The sequence below is a fragment of the Muscardinus avellanarius genome, assembly GCF_963383645.1.
Source record: "Muscardinus avellanarius genome assembly, chromosome: 9".
Classification (NCBI taxonomy): Eukaryota; Metazoa; Chordata; class Mammalia; order Rodentia; family Gliridae; genus Muscardinus; species Muscardinus avellanarius.
Window position 1 is genome coordinate 96923468 of NC_137795.1, and position 18605 is coordinate 96942072.

At 34.8% G+C, this 18605-nt stretch overlaps 1 protein-coding gene across 3 annotated transcripts in view; it reads right to left on the reverse strand.

Annotated features, from left to right (window-relative positions):
* DGKI (diacylglycerol kinase iota) overlaps positions 1 to 18605 on the reverse strand; it is a gene marked incomplete at both ends in the record, with an annotated part of 483096 nt that overhangs the window by 157812 nt on the left and 306679 nt on the right. The window lies entirely within an intron of this gene.

The window sequence follows — 18605 nt, forward strand, 5'->3', positions numbered from 1 at the left end:
AGTTGTAATTATCGAATTCTTAAGGGCGTAGCCCATCCTCAGCCAATTTTCAACCTTTAGTAGGTTTTTCCTTTTCACCTTAAACCTCCTCAAAATCTGTGTTAGGCAAATGAAATGCAAAATAATACGAGTTACCCAAAAGCATTCTGAAAAGTAAGGCAGCTTTGAGGAGTAAAATCAAACATCACAAGAGTTGCATTCACCATGGTGGCTACAGAATGGAGATTCAAGTCAATATTAAAAGTCTGGTTTTAGAAGCCACCAATTTGTATAACTTTCCTGACTTCATTAAAAATTTTTTTCAATATTATGTGTTCTTTTAGAGATAAATGAAAAATCACACATTTTGATGTATAATTATGGAGAGTACACAAATTTTATTAAATAGCTTAAGGAATATTTTATACACATTTGTGAACCCTTATCCTGGTCAAGCTTAAAACAACTATGAGGTTTCCATATTCTTCCTTCCAATTTATTATTGTCCTCCCACCAACCAGCAGTGACCATCAGTAGCTTCTGTCGTTAGAGATCATTTTACCTGAACTTGAACTTTATTTAAAAGAAACCATGCAAAATATATATTCATGCTCTGATATCTTTTGTTTATCATGTTTGATTGATATATAGCAAATTCATTTATTCATTCTTCTTCTGCAGGTAAACATTTGGTTGTTTCTAAATCAAGGCTAGTAGTCATGTACACTTCTTTGTACACATGTTCTGGTGGATATATATTTTCTTAGGTATATACAAATGAGTATAATTTCTATGTCATTTTAATTAATTTATATGAAGTAAGAATTTAAAGTAGTTAAACATTAATCCTAGCATAAAATCTAAAAGATTTGCTCCTATAGAAAGAAAAACATATATCTTATCAGCATGTTGCCATATGCCCTTCCTCTGGAAGCAGAGAGAGAAAACCTTCCTAGCTGAGATTTCAATGAAGTAAACATGTATTTACTTGGTTGCCAGATATTTTTCTGTCTGATGTTTTAAAATATTTTTTAGGTAGAATGCCCCTGGATTCCATCCCCACTACTGCCAAAATAAAGTTTTTGAATGACTTTAAAGCTAGAAATTTTATTATAAGTGCAAAGAGAAAAGAAAAAATGAAGGAGAAAAATAGGAGGAAAAAGAAGCTGGGCACAGAAGTGTAAACCTGTAATCCCAGGGCTTGTAAGGCTTAAACCGGAGGATTGCAGATTGGAGGCCAGGCTCAGAAATTTTGTGAGACTCTCAGCGACTTAGCCAGAACCTAATTCAAAATAAAAAGAGTTGAGGATGTAACTCAGAGGTATGAGCATGCCTCTGGGTTCAATCTCCAGTACAAACGAAAAATGAAAGAAAAAAATAGAATAAAATCTGAAAAATAACGAGAATCTTTGAAGTTACACTCCACTGTGTAGAACACTTTACTGGATTTGTTCTTTGCACACATGCCATTTAATTAGTGAGAGGCCAAGAAAGCAGAGGGAAAAGTGAGGCAATACTAAAATTCTGTGGCCTGCCATCTGATCTTTCACTATGAGACTGCTAGTTTTTCTGGCTTTACTTAAAGTATCCATTTAAGTTAACATATGAAAATGAACCACCATCTCATCTCCAAAACTTTTTCAATATAATTATCTTGCCTTTTTTGTACTTTTCAGCCCAATATTTATCTGACAAAATCATATCCTTCATCCACTAGAGGAAATACCATTTATCTTTTTAAAAAATTAGTCTTGAGTAGGCCAAGTGACAGATAAAATTGTAAAATCTGCCAGTTAAGAGTTTATTTCTCTGAGAATAACAGCACTAAAAATTGCTTAAGTATCTTCCAACTCCTTGGCATGAAGAGGCATACTTTTAAGTCATCTTTTCATCCTCAAAAAGAGAGCAATAGTATATCCAGGTTGAGTGTTCCTTATCCCAAATGATTAGAACCAGAAGTTTTTCCGATTTCAGATTTTTTTAAACTTTAGAGTATTTGTATACACATAATGAGATATCTTCAGGATGGGATCCAAATCATTTGTTTAATAAACTTTACTCCTTACAAGCAATGGCCTGAAGGCAATTTCTTTTTCCTTTTTTGCAGTACTGGGGATAGAACCCAGGAGCATTCTACCTCTGAGCTACGCCTCCAGTCCTATTTTTTATTCTTTATTTTGAAACAGGGTCTCACTGAGTTGCAAAAGGCCTCACTAACTAGTAGCTGAGGCTGTCTGTGAACCGCAATCCTCCTGTCTCTGCCTCCCAAATTCTGGGATTATAAGCATGTGTCACCAGGCCCAGCTCATATGTTCTTTTTAGTGGCCTGCATTTTGACTATGGTTTGCCACAAGAGACCAGGAGTGGAATTTTGTACTTATGGCATCCTGTTGGTGCTCAAAGAATTGGAATTGAGACCATCTCAAATTTGAGACTCTCAAATTCAGGATTCTCAACCTATCCCATAATAAGCAGAGTGAAGTACCTGTCAGTGCCAACCCTCAGGACATGCCAGAATGGATCAAAGGTCACTCACTGTCTAAGCACAGGAAGAACTACCACAGTTAGCTTTCCAGAGGAAAGACAATTCCATTGTTGTCAAAACAGTCTCATAAATCATTTTTGGAACATATCTATGTATAAGTAGTTTTCAACATATTTATTAGTAATATTTATTTTTCTTTGCCCAGACTGGTCTAGGCTTACCATCCTATAAAATACAGGTTCTAGGATCCACACTGAACCTCATGATTGCCTATTGGGAATCATTTACCAAAAATAATACATTGGGTTTTTTTAAGAACTGATTATTTAGTTAACTAACTTAGCATGTGTTACTCTTGTGAACATTTCAAGTATTGTCTTTCTAATAGTATGACTTGAGAGAAAAAATATGACAGTCTTACATTTTGTCATTTATTGCCCTAAATTTGTGAAAACTTTCCTTTGCTTCACCACTGTGGCCTGATATTTTGTCTTTTTATTAGACTCCTCTCTGGAGTATTTTTCTCCTTCTCCCTTCAAACCTTATCCTCCACTTAAGAACACTTAAGACGTATTCTATTTGCTGTCAGATGGCAAGAACAGGAACCTCTCTCTGAGTTACTTCCTTCCTCGCCGTTGCCTGAGAGCCGGGGTCAGCCGTCTCTCAATCTCATTCCTGGAGCAGAATGTCCAAGGCAGAAACCAATGCCATGCAGAACAGAAAATGGAGATCATCGGCAATATTAAAACCTGGTTGTCTTTTAAAGATTAACAAGAAACACAAATTTCTTACAAGACTAACCAAAAACTATTTGGTTTGATTTTTAAATGGACATAGCTAAGGGTATAAGGAGCATATTGAAATCACAAGAAGGTGATGATGACAATAAACTGGTAAACATAGATAAAAATATTTTTGGAAAAACTATAGCTTGTAAAATATGGATTAACAAATATAAAATTTAAATAGATTAAAATTATTTTCAAAACTGAAGCCAGTCATAATGGTGCACACTTGTAATCTGAGTACTTGAGAGGTGGAGACAGGAGAATTGCAAATTTATGGTCAGCCAGCTTAGGGATGTCCTCTTCAACTTAGTGAGACCCTGTTTCAAAATATAAAACAAAATAGATCTGGGGTTTTTCTCTAGATAAAATGTCCCTGAGTTCAGTACCCAATGCCAAAAAATAGTAATAAAACTGAATTGTCAAAAATTATTCCTCATTTCACATAAATTTACCTATCACAAGATTCACCCAAATATTTTTATTATATTTTACATGAATTACATTGAACTTATATGTTAATTTGAGAACACTAGCCATAGTAGAGTATTTAACTGTCCTATTCATGCAAATGTCATGGCTATTTTATTTCATGGCCTTTAATAAAGTTTCTGCATAAAAGGCTCATGTATTTAATTTTAATACCATAAATGACACCTTATATTGTTTTGTTTCTACTAAGATATTGCTACAGTGATAGATGACTACTGAATTCTTTTTAACTAAATAGGGTATCAGCCATTCATCTTCTGAGTTTTAATACTTAGAAAGCTTACAAGTTTTACCTCAAATTTTACTTCTTTGGCCTTTTTATTTCGTCAGCCCTTCAATACTATGTTGAAACTTTTAGGAAGAAAAACTGATCTCTTTAGAAGAAAGTAGAATTCTATAAGCATGATTGCTTCCAACTAAAGCCTCAACTCTTCCCTGGGTCTCTAATCTGCCAACCTACCTAATCTCCATTTGTGCACCCCCCTCAAAACAGAAACATAGATTAATATATACACAGCCTATTGGTTCTGTTTCTCTGAATAACACTGATTAATACAGTTAAGAAACTTGTTTTTAAAATAATTTTTAAAATCCACAAATAATTGAGAATTGTATGAAAATAAAACAGAATTAATAGGTAGTATATATCTCTTATTAGATACTGGAATATTTAACATTTTAAAGATATAGTAATTAGCTGAGCATGGAGGTTCATGCTTGTAATTTTAGTACTTGGGAAACTGAGACAGGAGAATCATGTGTTTGCAGCCAGTCTCAGCTACTTAGTGAGGACCTCTGCAACTTAATGGGATCCTGCTTCAAAATAAAGAATAAAAAATAATTCTGGGGGTGTAGCTCAAAGGTTGAATGCCCCTGGGTTCCATCCTTGTACCACAAAAATGAAAAAATATAGTAATTAAAATAATGGTGCTTGCATACAAATAAAGAAGGCCAATTGTAATAAGTAGAATAAAACAGACTCATATGTGAAGGCATAGAATATGTAATGCTATCATTTGGGAGGCTAAGACAGGAGGATCATGGTTTACAGACAGCCTCAGCTACTTAGTGAGGCTCTTTGTAACTCAGCGAGACCCTGTTTCAAAATAAAGAATAAAAAACAAGCCTGAGGGTTAAGTTTGGAAGTAGACTGCCCCTGAGTTCCATCTCCACTACCACAAAAATAAATAAATAAATAAATAAATAAATAAATAAATAAATAAATAAATTTAGTACTCTAACCCACATCATTCACAGAGAAGTAAAAAATCAAAATATAGCACCAAGTGACCCTCACTATGATGTATAATTACAATACACCAATAAAAGTGAAAAAAAATACTTTAAAGGTCAGAAAAAGAAATAAAGCAATAAAGCACCTAAAGAGAGAGTGTGCATGTACAGAATGGGGAAAATCTTTGTTAGCTACTCATCTGGTAGAGGAATAATATCTAGAATATACAAAAAACTTAAAAAAACTTAACACTAAAACAAATACTCCAATTGAAAATGGGCAATTAGCTGACTAAACACATTTAAAAAATATAATTAAACAGGATATTTCATAAAGAGAGTGATTAGATACAGAAATTCTACAGAATGAGAGAGTCAAAAAACCCAAAAAAGATATAAACTTAAGAAATCTGAAAAAATAAAAAAGAAAAATAGCAAGAAAAAAATGAGCCCATCCAACCCCAAAACAAAAGAACTAATAGTCACAGAGAATGCCAGAAGAAGAATGCATATGGATTTTTTATTAATCCTCTCTGATATACCGTGCTTGTTATCAAGATGAGAAATTTGACACATGTAATTTGCAGTGGCACCAATATCAGCTAATTCATACTGTCCTACTAGACAAGAGTGTTTTTTAGCTGTTTTATTGCCAATGAAGCTATAATCCTTAAGTTTTGTTCCTTTTTTTATCTTATCAGGAATTAAGATCTGAAATCATGGACTCAATCTAGGTATCCATCAACAGATGAATGGATTACAAAATTACGGAATACACAACACAATGAAATTATATTCAGCAGTAAAAAAGAACAAATTATGACATTTGCAGGTAAATGGATAGAACTGGAGATTATGTTAAATATGTGGAAGCTAGGGAGTAATAGTGATACAAGAACTTAAATAAAGGAGAAACCCCAGTGTAGCAGTGGAGGGAAGCTAGGGGAGTGTGTCGTGAAAAAAAGTTAATGGAGAAAATACTTCTATTGACATTATTTACATATGTAAAATTATCAATGCCAATATCAATATTAAGTCCTGAGGAAGGAGAGGGAGTGGGGAGAAGTTGACCAAGTCCTACATGCATGTATGTCCCTCTCAATCTGAACTGCATCATGATGAGAGATTATGATGAACCTATAAAGCTCTATTTAAAAAAAGAATCAAAATCTGAATACTGGTGTCTTTTAAAGCTCCACTGCTAACACACTTCAGGTAGGCTAAATACTATCATGGCAGTATAATTAATTACCTAATTGTGGTACATATAAATATTTGTGGCAAAATAATTTCACAGATTCAGATTCCTCGTGTGCACAGTGATTTGGATATGCTACTGTGGTCTGTTTCATCACTACCGTTTTATGTTGTACTTACAATTCTATAATTTCATGTTTTCATATACAACCTCATCCTATCTAGAATAATCTTTCTTACCTTGACTATAATGTCATAGGGTTAATGTCTAGCCATTGTCTACATGAAGTAGAGGGGGAAAAAAGGAAGAGACTTTAAGAAACCTTCCTTCTAATCACTATAGAAAGTTCAAGCAATTCCTGAACACATACTATGGGTCAAAAACATTTTTTTATGAAAAAGTGAAGGCTTATAAAACAGTCCTTTCTCACAGGAATTAATTGCATACATATCTTTTCATTTTTGTTAGATGGAGAGATATTCTACCAACCAACAATATGAGTTCATTATAGGGTCAAAGAAAGAAAGTTTATAAGAGGGACCCGTTCAGTTTCATATTCATTAGTGGGACATTATCCTTGTATTCAATGGTGCAATCTGGGGAAAAAACTCATTTCTATGCTTTAAAGCTAGTTAAATACACAATCCCTTCTGCAAAAATCTAAAATATCCTGAACGAGTTAGAATAATCACAGTATCAACCATATATCCTTTAGCATTTGGAGCAAATAAATTTCTATAAATCTAGGAAAAAACAAGTCCTATTCAATTTATTAATAGTATTTGTTCCTTTTATTGGACTTGTTTTTTTTTATCTTGCAAAAGCAAAAAGTGGAAAGCTGAATAAAACGTTATGTTAAACCCATATATGCGAGGCAACAATAAAACCTAATTTAGACTGCACTCAATGAATCATGCCCTTAGCATATAATCAATAGGACTAGGCATGAGAAGAAGAAAATTTGATCCATAATGAAGAAACAGATGAAATTATCACAGGATGGACTTAAGAGCAAATTGGACATGGCAGGAAAAAGGGTCACTGGTGATGGAAACAGATCGATAGAAATGACTGATCTCAAAAACAGACACAGAAATGTTTTGTTTTATTCCATGGTCTGAGAGACCATAATATTATATCTAAAAATAACATGTAATTGAACACTCGAAGAAAAAGAAAGGAAAAGAACAATAGATCAGGAAATACAGAGATAAAAATGTCCAGCCGGGCGTGGTGGCGCATGTTTGCAATCCCCGCACTTGGGAGGCAGAGACAGGAGGATCACACAGGTTTGAAGCCAGCCACGCTGGCTGAAGAGACCCTGTTTCCAAATAAAAGTATAAAAATAGGTCTGGGAGTGTAGCCCGGAGGTAGAAGGGTTTCTAGGAACCCCAGTACCAACAAAAAATAAATAAATAAATAAAATGTCCAAAATGTGTTTAAGCAAAAGCAAGATAGTGGCCACCATGATTACCAGAAAGATGCTCACATTCTCATTTCCAGAAAACATGGAAACTTTGAACAGCAAAAGACCTTTTCTCCTGTGAGTAAAACAAGGAGGTGGAGATAGAGATATTATCCTGGGTTATCCAAGAAGGCCTAGTGCAATAACAAAGGGAAGAGCGAGTCAGTCAGAGAAGATAATGTGAGAAAAACAACTGATCAACCAGGTGCAGAGGTGTAGCCTGTAATCATAGTACTTGGACGGCTGAGACAGGAGGATCCCAGGTTGGAGGGCAGCCTGAGTAACTTACTGAGGCCTGCACTAACTTAGTGAGACCATGATTCAAAATAAAACTTAAGAAAGGTCAGGAGTGACTGGTGTGGTGCTGCACGCTTGTATTCCCCGTGTTTGGGAGGCGGAGACAGGAGGATCGCGCAGGTTTGAAGCCAGCCTCACTGGCTTAAGAGACCCTGTTTCCAAATATTCCAAATAAAAAAATATAAAGTGGGTCTGGGAATGTAGCCCGGAGGTAGAAAGGTTTCCAGAAACCCTAGTACCACAAAAAAAAAGAAAGAAAGAAAGAAAGAAAGAAAGAAAGAAAGAAAGAAAGAAAGAAAGAAAGAAAGAAAGGAAGGAAGGTCAGGAGTGTAGGTTGAGGTAAAATTCCCCTGAGTTTAATCCTTAGCACTGTAATAAATAAATAAATAAATAAATAAATAAATAAATAAATAAATAAATACATACATAAATAAATAAATAAATAAATAAATAAATACAGGTCCAAGTAACATGAGACACCAAGCCAAAGAATGCAGACAACCTCTTGAAGCTGAAAAAAAAAGACCAAAAAGTGGATGCTTCTGTGGCATGTCTAGATATAATACAGCTCTAGAAACCTGTTTTTAGACTTTTGAACCCCATAATGAAGAATAGTAAATCTATGCTCTTTTAAAGAGCATAGATGTGTGTGATCATTTGTTTATCGCGGCAATAGACAAGTGATTCAACCGTTAAGAGCTTTCTTACAACTAAAGACAAAAGGGAAATATAAAAAATAGAGAAAAAAGACACATTATATCTGGGGAAAAGGGTAATGATACAAATGATAGCTGGCTTTTCGTCATGAAATATGGAAGATAGAAGAAAATAAAGCAATGCAAATAAAGCACTAAACCAAGCAAAATAATGGACACACTCACCAATTCAGTTCTATCTCCATGAAAATGTGAGCCAAAAAAATAAGGGCCAAATAAAGCCCATTTAAAAAAAAATTCTTTGGAAGTATTTTTCCCAGCAGGCCTTCAATATAAGCAAAGCTAGAAAAATTCCTTCAAATTCTAAGAAAACGATACTGTATGGATACTTGGATTGACAGGAAGAAATAAAGAATTTGGAAATGGCGAACATGGTGTGTGTAGAGCCATTAAGGTTTTTAACCTTATCTTGTCTCACCCTTACTCAAAGTGCACTTCTGACTGTCCTTCACCCAGAGTCAACAAGGTTTGGAGTCATGGAGTCTAGGTAAATAAGACCCTCTCAGAACTAATGATTCTATTGTTCTGTCTGAGTTAAGATTAGGTTTATGTTGTGCCAGGGTATTTGTTTGACTTGCAAAGTGATATATGTACTTTGTTTTTTTTGTGTGTTCTTTTTTTATTGGTGCACTGTATTCATACATCATAGTAGGATACATACTTTTGTAGACATACTTGCACACTTTTCCCAGTCAGCCGCCACCCAATCCCCACCCCATTCTCTCCCTATCCCTCCCTCCCATGCTTGGCTTAGTAGTTGACATCTAGTATTATGGCAATTTATCTAAAATTAAAAATGGTAATCTCACATAACAGTTTCATTTGTCTGATACCAAGCTTTTGATGACTTAAAGATGACATTTCAATATTTCTTTTTGCTTTCTTTCTTACCAGAGAATATTTTTTTCTATTTTTTAGGTGAAACTATCATATATTTATATATTTATTTTTCAGAAAAAAATCTATCCTAATATGGAATATGGACTCTAGGTACCCAAAACAATCTTGAAAAAGAACAAAGCTAGAAGATACATATTTTCTGATTTCCAACCATATAAAGCTACAATAATTGAAACAGTGTAGTACTATTCTAAAGGCAGATATATAAACCATTGGAGTTAAATAAAAGCCTAGAGCTAAATTCTTCCCTATATTGTCAAGTTATTTTTGACAAGGTTTCCACGAACATTTGGTGGTGGAAATATTAATCTTTTAACTAAATATTGTTAAAAAATAATAATTACATGGAAAAGAATAAAATTGGACCCTTACCTAATCCCATATACAAATATTAACTCAAAATAGATAAAATACCTAAATATAAATCTTAAGACTATAAACTTTTAGGAGAAAATCTGGGTCATTAAACCTCACAACATTGAAATTGGCAGTGATTTCTTGGTTATGATTTCAATGGCACAGGCAACAGAAGCGTATACAAACTCCCTACAAAATAAAAAACATATTGTATATCCAAAGACAATGTAAACAGAGTTAACAGTTACTAATAGAATGGGATAAAATATTTCCAATTGCTATATCTGAAGGTATATTAATATTCCAACTAGAAATCCTAAAAATTAACAACAATAAAGGCAAACAATACCCTTTAGGGATAGGTAAAAGACTAACATAAATAATGAATCTCCACAGATAACCAATCTTAGTTGTCTGTTGGATGGAAAATCTTGTTTCTCTGGTTCTGGTGTGTGTTACCTATTTCTTCTTTGTAGTTAATCTCTTTGAGTATTTTCTCTAGCGCTGGTTTTGAAGACATAAATTCCTTCAGTTTCTGTTTGTCATGGAAGCTTCTTATTTCTCCATCTAATTTGATAGAAAGTTTTGCTGGGTAGGAAATTTTTGGCTGGAAGTTGTTTTCTTTCAGAATTGGGAATATATTACTCCAAGCCCTTCTGGCTCTCATAACTTGGTTTGGGAAGTCTGGAGTGATTCTAATTGGTTTGCCTCTGAATGTCACTTGGCCCTTTGATTTTGTTGCCTTTAAGATTCTCTGCTTGGCTTCCACATTGGTCATTTTGACAATTATGTGGTGTGGGGATCCTCTTCTCCGATCCTGTCTAAAGGGAGTTCTATAAGTTTCCTGGACCTGTGTATCGGCCTCTTGCTCGATGTCTGGAAAATTTTCTGCTATTACTTCCTTGAAGAGATTGTTGATCCCTTTGGTTTCACTTTCTTTTCCCTCCTCTATTCCAATTATTCTTAGGTTAGCTCTCTTAAAATGGGCCCATATTTCTTCAATATCAGATTCCTGCTGTCGGATATTTTTTTCTAGATTAGAAACTATGCGTTCATTTTTGGATTGCTCATCTTCTAAGAGTGAGATTCTGTTCTCCATGTGTTCTAATCGGTTGTTTGTGCTTTGAATTGAGGCCTTTACTTCATTAATTGCATCCTTTATCTCTTTTTTGGCTCTCTCTGAGTTCTTTTCGAAGCACCTCTATTATTTCTACAGTTATTTTCCTGATTTGATCTTCTAGAAATCTCTAATTTTCAGTTTTATCGGGTTCTGATGTTGTGGGGTTGTGTGCATTCATTGCTCCAGTATTATTCCTCTTTCCCATGATTTCGGATGTTTGTGCCTTCTCTGGGTTCTTCCCTTGGGTCACTATGACTTCACTTAAGGTGTTCTGGATCTCGAGTCAGTAGTATCTCAGACCCCACTACTCCTTTACTGGGTTTTATCACAGAGTCTCCGACCCAGAGAGTCGATAGAGGCTGCTTTAGACTGTGGGGGGTGCCAGGTTGCACGTTCTCCTATGGTGTGATATCTCTGCCACCGCCCCTCCCCCACTGGGTCAAGTCCCAGGGAGTACAGTACTGGGATTTCTCCTCTGTGGCCCGCAATTTGACTCACTGTTCTTGAGTGCGCAGATGTAGCTGTACTGGCCTCGCTGAATTCGCTGCTGCTGCCACCGGTGGCAATATGGCGCCGCTGCTACACCCTCGGCTATGGGGCTGGCGTTTTCTTCTTGGTTTTGATTTCGACTCTGAATCCCTGCAGCGTGTGCTAAGCTCAGCCACTGGGAGCTTTAGACGCTCTCTGCTTAGAGAAATCCCGCCTGGCTGTTCCGCAGTGGCTCACCTCGGCTTGCTGTAGCCGTTCAGTGAATTTGCCGGTGTTGCCGGCAGTATGGCGCTGCTGCCGAGTCTGCCGCATCCTCGGGCATGAGGCCGGTTATCTCCTCTGTGGCTCTGTTCTCAGTGTGCTTTCTCTCTGGAGCCTGGTGATTTTTTGTTTCACTGGTGATGGTGTTTTCTGGCTATGAAAGGCGCTGATTTTGTGGTAATGGAGATTTGTTGTTAGCGGGGCTCTTAAGCCCCGCTTTTCTCGGTCACCATCTTCCCAGAAGTCGATATATGTACTTTGGACTTGTCTTTTTTGCATTCCTATGCAACCCAAAGCTAGAAATTGTATGAATACCACAAGAGAAATAAACCCGGGGTCTGCCCAATAGAGATTGGCAACCCTCCCATGCTTGAATTTAATTCTTCCATTCACACACCTCTCTTCAGAACCGGCACTTTTGCTCTGGCAATGTGGATAACACAGGATTTACCATTGTTTTTTATTCCTTGAGTTCTTTAAAAGACCAATGAGATCACCAGACACGGTGGTGCACACTTGTAATCCCAATACTTGGGAGACTGAGACAGGAGGATCACAGGTTCATCACAGGTTCATAGCAAGCCTCGGCAACTTAGTGAGGCCCTCTGCAACTCAGTGAGACCTTGTTTCAAAATAAAAAACAAAATAGGATGGTGGGTGTGTAGCTCAGAGGTAGAATGTCCTTGGGGTCCATCCCCAGTAAACACATACACACACACACACACACACACACACACACACACACACACGAGACAAAGGATTATTTAAAACAAAAATAGTAATGTTGGATTGTGGTGTTTATTTGTGCATGCAAATGAAGATATACACACACAAATAAAAGCACAAGGTAGAGAAGAAAATGTAATTATAGGAATCAGATAGATAACAAAATGCTTGTACCAAGAAAGGAGGAGAAGATGCTGCAGAGAATGAAATGATAATCACAAAACAGCTTTTACCCAGTGGAATCAGCAAGTTAGAAGAAATGGGGGAAATCCCTAAAAAATTTAACTGAATAAAATTGCCTTTTGAAGAAACAGAGCCAGGCATGTGGGCGCACGCCTGTAATCCCAGGCACTTGGAAAGATGGGGCGAGTTCAAAGCAAACCTGAGCCACAGAGTAAGATGGCATCTCAGAAAAGAGAAGGAAGGAAGGAAGGAAGGAAGGAAGGAAGGAAGGAAGGGAGGGAGGGAGGAAGGAGGGGAGGGAGGGAGGAGAAATCTGAATAACTCCATGTCTATTTTCACATCACATAAATCTCATAAATCTTAATGCCAAATGGTTCATTAGAAAATTCTTTAAAAACCAGAAAAAACAATGCAAGTCTTCATAAATTCTTTAAGAAAATAGAGCAGAATATAATTTTCTATCTCAATGAATGGGGCCAGTGAACTTAATATCAAAATTAAACAAAGGTATTATAAGAATATAAGTTCTTATAAAAATGGTATGTTCAGAACCATAGCCACAAAAATGAAATATTAGTAAATTAAATTTAGCGACAAAAAGTGATAATACATCAAAACTAAAGAGGGTTATCCCAAGATATGCCAGGTCAGTAAAATATTTTTAATGAATGAAATTTGTAGTTTAAACAAAATTAAGAAGAAAATTATATCTTATGTTAGCAAATGCAAAATAACACTGGATAAAATAATACATTTGTGTTTTGTCAAAAGCAAGAGCTTTTATATTTATTTATTTATTTTTATTCATTCATTCCTAAGAAGGAAATTAAGAATATAAATTCCTTGAGGCAATAGAGGAGTTTTTAAAACATATGCCAACTAAACAGCATATCTGATGTGGAACTGTGGAATGTTTCCTTTACAATCAGGAACAAGGCAAACATGGTAATTCTCACTACTTTTACTCAACATCTTACTGAATGCATTGGCCGGAACCATATATCAAGAAAAAGAAATAAAAGATTGTGAAAAAAGAATTGAAATACCATTTGAGCCAGGGATATCACTCCACAGTATCTTTACAGAAGAATTAAAATCAGAATATTATAGTGATAGATGCATACCCACGTTCACAGCAGCACAATTCACAATAGCTCAGTTATGGAACAAATTTAGATGTCTGTCAACAAATGAATGGGTAAAAGAAATGTGGTATGCATTCACAATGGAATTTTACTCAACCATAAAGAAGACCAAAATTATGTCATTTTTAGAAAAAAGGATGGAACCAGAGAACATTATGGTAAATGAAATCAGCCCATCTCAGAAAGCCCAGGGTTGTATGTTTTCTGTTATATGTGGAGGTCAAATAGGAAACGAAGGAGATAACAAATAAATGAGGAGAGAGATGGGTAAAATAGGAAGGAGTTTGGGGGAGTGAGACAGGAGAGAAAAAAGGAAGATTGAGGGAGAAAACAGTTCAAACAACGCTTTGGCAATATATAAAGTTATTGCTCCAAGTGTCACTGATACATAAGAGGAGGGAGTCATGGGGAACAGAATGTGATGGGGAAGGAAATACACCAAGTGATGGGTTCATGAATGTTTGTAGCGCTGTGAATCTCACTATGATGTAGAATTATAATGAACTAAAAATGTAAAAATAAGACTGGATAGGGATATTTAAAAATAAATCACTATCTTCCATAATACACAAAAATCAATTTAAGCTACATTGCTTATATATAAAACCTAAAATTGTAAATATTCAGAAAAATATAAAAGAATGTCTTCTCAACCTCTCTTGGAGTAATCAATGATTTCTTAAGAAGTATACAAGAAGCTTCGACACAAATTAAGCCTACTTCATAAAATTGGAATTCACAAATATGTTTAAAACATATACTCATCAAAGGAAACATTAAGAACACAAAAAACACAAATTGAAAGTGTTTGTAATTAATAAGTCTGTCAAAAGATTTATATCCAAAAATATTTTAATCTCTCAAAAGTGAAATATAAAATCCTAGTGACATATATAAAAATTATACAGATTATACTTTTTTAAAAAGACCTGAGGTAACAATAAAGATATAATTGTCCTGATTTTAGCCTTTTGTTATTTATTAGGGTATAAATATCTGTTCCAGAGTTTTAATAACTTTATAAAATAAACATAATTTCTTTCTTGGGATGGAATGCTAACCAAAACCCCTCAGTCTGTTTCAAGTGCCATACTGCACAGCATTTATGTCTCCATCTATTAACACGTTTTTAGCACTAAAAATTCATAAATCTGTTCTCATCCAAGTATTCTGTATATCACTATTGGTAAGTAAACAGTGTAATTTTTTGTGTGTGTGATACTGGAGATTGAACTCAAGGGCATTCTATCTCAGACCTACACCCCAACCTTGTTTTATTATTTTATTTTGAAAGAGTGTCAGTAAGTTTCAGAGAACTTGCTAAATTGCTGAGGCTGGCTACAAACCTGGAATCCTTCTGTCTCTGCCTCCCAAGTACTGGGATTATAGGCATGTGCTACCACATCCAGCTATGGTATAAAATTGTGAAAACCCAGTCTTGTTATTTATTATTAAGAGCCTTTAAAATGTTTATGTCACTGAATAAGTAATTTGTTTCCTAAGCATTTTTCATAAGAAAGTCCTTGCATACTTGGAAATGTATACGGAGGTTTATAACATTTATCTTAATTACAGGATTATTTATCACACTGAACTTCAGAAACTTAAAATATCATAAAGAAAACTTTCCATAAAGGAACAATTATTACATGATATATATTTATTCAATGAAAGCATAGCTGAACATCTAACATGGGTTTTACTTATAGTAATATGATTTATTGTGTGTTTCTAAACCAAAATAAAGTTATTGAAGGGATATACATAAAAATATAGTTATTTATGAGTCATGTGATGACTGATATTTCACTTTAATTCTGATTGTTAGGTGTATGTATTGTCAAAATAAGAATACAGTTAATATTGCAATTTTTCTTTAAAAAACATAGATTGTTAGATAGTAAGTATAAAACATAACTCTGGAAATTTCTGCACATAATTATTGGAAGACTGATGCATCTATTTAAGGGGATTATCTAAATAGAAGAGTATACTTATTTGAGTGTATATGTATTTTTTTATTGAATAACTTTTGTCTTTACTAATTAATAAATATAAAAGAACTTATACATTTTAATTTCAATTAACAAAAAATGCATGTTCTTTCTTCAAAGTTTATGAGACTGAAATATTGGATTTCATACTGAATAGAAAATTAGACTCCCACTCCCTCAATTTGAATAATTCTTTGAACTGTCTCAAAAAGTTTTAAATTACTTAGAAACCGACTTAACATGAAAGGACCTTTACAACTATAATGGCAGAAAATTGTAGCAGAAATAAATACAAATCACAATGCCTGATTATGGCCTGTGTAAAATCCAAAAAGGTAATCAGGATTCCCAGTACCCAATGAAGTACCATCTTAATTACTAGGAATACATTTCAACCAAAATAATGAATTGAAGACTTCTGCTTTGAAGTTTGCAATTACAAGATAAAGAGTCTAAAAGAAATAGTCTTTTTCTCCTATTTTAGTAATTCTATTTAAAAATCTCTCCTCAAGAGCCACTTTGAATTTTCTGTTCTTAGGATTTTACTTAAATTATAAGCAATGTACAAAAATATCTATTAGTATATTCATGACCTTCAAAGTATATAGCATTTAATTACTGCAGATATGTCAATTTATAAGAAAAATAATGTTTTTGAAAAGCTTGACATCCTACTTATTTTTAAAATTGTATGGCATGTATTTGAAATAAAAAACTACATATACACTCAAATAAATATACTCTTCTATTTAGATAATCACCTTAAATAGATGCATCAGTTTTCCCATAATTTCTCTTCTTAGAAAAATAATCAATATAATAGTTTCAAGAAATGTAAAAAGGAATGGCTAAGAATAAGATTTGTTCATACTGAATGAAAAAATTATACAATGTTGTACCACTATATGAGTAATAAGGCTAGATGTGTGTTTGAAAATAGAGAAATATATGCCAGTATTATTTTAGAGAGCACAGGCTGTTAAAACCACACAGCTTAGCCTACATTTAACTCTGCTTTGCTGAGACAAGATTTTCTATCTTGGAAGCAATATAGAGTCACTAGAATTGGAGATCCCATCCCACATTTGATGCTAGCTCGGGTGAATGTGTTACATTATTCATATCATGGAAAGAGAAAAATATAATTGGCATAATTTTAGTATTTCATTTTCTTTTCACCAAATTCTATCTATTATTATTTCTCTCTTTTTCTTACTGAAAATAGAATGGGAAAGGGAAGAATTTTACAGGCCTTCCCCAAACCATCTCTCCAACCTAGAGATATCTCCTGAGCTCTAAACACAGATTTCGAATTAGCCATTTCTACATTCCCTATGATGTTTCCTAGAGATTTCAAATGTAAAATATGTAAAACAGAATTAATTTCTTTTACAAGATTCTCTTAGGTTTCTACCCCATTTTATATATTTATTCTTCACTTAGTTGCCTACGCTAGCCTCGCAGGATGCAGTTACGCTCCCCCTCCCTTAACCTTCACAGTGAGTCACTAAGTCCAAGTAATTATATTGAACTCACCAATGCCTTCCATCATCATGGCTGATTCTTACCTCAGGCTTCCAGGTTTCTTCATTTCTTCAACTGGATGCTGGCTAGCACCATGTTGATTTGTCTACCAGCCTCCAGCCCCAACCATCTGCCAAAGCCTGCCCATCAACAGCTTGAAAGGTTCTATTTCTGCTGTCTACCTCCCATATCTGCACCTTTACTCACTATATGTATAGCCACTCACAGCACCACCAATAGCCCTCCCCGGGTATGCACTCCCAGGCCAGTTCCTCGGATGGGAAGGACCATGTAGCCACCTCGCCCCTCCAGTCTCTTGTCTTTGAAATCCTTGCTGAGGGCTTCATGTTACGAACACTCTTTTGATTTCAGTTATGCTTTCTGTTCTCATACATGCTTCATTCCTGAGGTTTATTTCATATGACTGTGAGATCTTCTTTACTTCTCGGTCTCCTTTCCCCAAAACAGTGAGCTGTGCCTGTCCTGAGAACAGGGCTTCTCTTATGGCTCAGTACTGAACCATTTTACCAAGTGGCATAACATTCATGGATTCAGTAAGTATTTGTGGCTTCAGTAAATATTTATAAATGACACTAAATGAATGGAATCGAAGGCATTTTATGAATTGCTGTGAATTTACAAAATTCCTACTAGTTAGAATCAGTATTGCCCCAATTTTCCATACTGCATGGTTTTTCATGTCTCAGCCTTAAGAGCTGTATATCATTGCATTCATTGTACTTGACACATCAAAGTACTCACAAGCTTGACCAGACTCAAAGAGAGAATACATAGATCCATATCCTTGATGGGATAAATGTTCAAACACTTAAGGCCATTTTAAAACTAGTCACCATCAGAGGATGCTAGTGAACTGGCTCATTATTTTGAAAATGTAAAAAGAAAAAAAGTTACTTATCCTGGCTTCCCTATAAAAGTGTAAAACTATGTGATCTAGTAGCAGGTGAAGTAAAATTTCTCCTTATAGAAGTATCCTAATTTTAAAAATTAAGGATAAAATAAGAATATCACTATTTTGCAATTTCTAATGATTACTGGATACAGACAATGACCAGTAATGACCTAATAGCATTAAAAACAAAGAGAGAACACCACACATTTTTCATCAACTTTTGAAAGAAGAAAGCATTACCTGCAAAGTGGAATTGAGTAAAAATATGTATGATAAGTCTACATGTAAATACAGGGTTGGCATCCTTTTATCCAGAATTCTTGGGGCCAGCAGTGTTTCAGAC